The sequence below is a fragment of the Otolemur garnettii genome, unplaced genomic scaffold (assembly GCF_000181295.1).
Source record: "Otolemur garnettii isolate 467f Iridium unplaced genomic scaffold, OtoGar3 scaffold00129, whole genome shotgun sequence".
Classification (NCBI taxonomy): Eukaryota; Metazoa; Chordata; class Mammalia; order Primates; family Galagidae; genus Otolemur; species Otolemur garnettii.
Genome location: NW_003852524.1, coordinates 4,872,182 through 4,873,325, shown reverse-complemented (window position 1 = coordinate 4,873,325; position 1,144 = coordinate 4,872,182). Strand labels below are relative to the sequence as shown.

The window sequence follows — 1,144 nt, the reverse complement described above, 5'->3', positions numbered from 1 at the left end:
ATCCAATGTATGCAATGCTAATAGCAAACCAATAGATAAAACAGCTACAACCCCACAATTAAATTCAAAGTGGGTATGGGGAGGATGGCAAGAGGAGGTAGGAGGATTATGAAGTTTTCACCTAATGGGCACAATGTAAGGGTATATGGCCACATCCCTGGATGAAGGGACCAACTACAACTTGAACTTTACCTAATAAAGACCATCAATATAACCTAATCATTTGCACCTTCATATTAATCTGAAACATAAAAAAAGAACAAATAATCATAATTAAAGACAGCTTATTTGACAGAAGTTATACTAAATTATTTGTCAAATAAAGATACTCTGAATGGAAAATAACTGTGAAAGTATTTAGTCTCTAATACTTAGACATTTTAATATGAAAAAAATTAAAATTGAAAATAAGCTTATCCCAACCCTGTAGAGAAACTATTTCCCCAGTTAAAAAATAATGGCCTAAAAGAAGACTTATTTCGAAGTGTCAACATTTTCAAAATTATTAACCATAAAATTCAAATTGGAGAAGGATTGATTGCAGACAATTAAAAGGAAAAGCAAAATTCAAAAATATCATTTTTCAGAGGATCTTGGTGGCATGGCATGGAAGAACAGTGTGTTTAAAGAACTAATAAAAGTACATAAAATGAACCACAAATGATTTTTCATCTTCTTTCATTTTTAATATTTGGATAATAAATATAAAAGTAGTATTGTTGCAATGCTCAGGCATTTTTTTAAGAAATAATTTTCTTTGTGAAAAAGTTCTTGAATATAATTATTGCATAGATCAATAATATAATAAAACCAATTTGGCAGTCAATAAACATTTTAAAAATTACTTCATTTTCATTATAAAGAGCTTTTTAATTCTCAAAAGTATCATAATTCAGATAATAAATTTGAGTTAGCCAAGTGGAATAGAATGTAATGGAGAATGGAACAGGAGCTGAAGGTTAGATGGGGATAAAATTGGACCCACAGATACATTGAGTATGATGAGTCAGAAATTTCTTCACCATCTATACAAAATGGCATACAAAATGGCACATATGTAATGCAGAATATAGATCTGGAGCTCAGGTGGGAGGTAGAGGCTGGAAATACTGATCCAATACTATCAGCTTATGAAGTGTGGCCC

At 30.8% G+C, this 1,144-nt stretch overlaps 1 protein-coding gene across 2 annotated transcripts in view; it reads left to right on the top strand.

Moving 5' to 3' along the window:
* Positions 1–1,144, top strand: part of NDST4 (N-deacetylase and N-sulfotransferase 4) — a 280,730-nt gene that overhangs the window by 258,211 nt on the left and 21,375 nt on the right. The window lies entirely within an intron of this gene.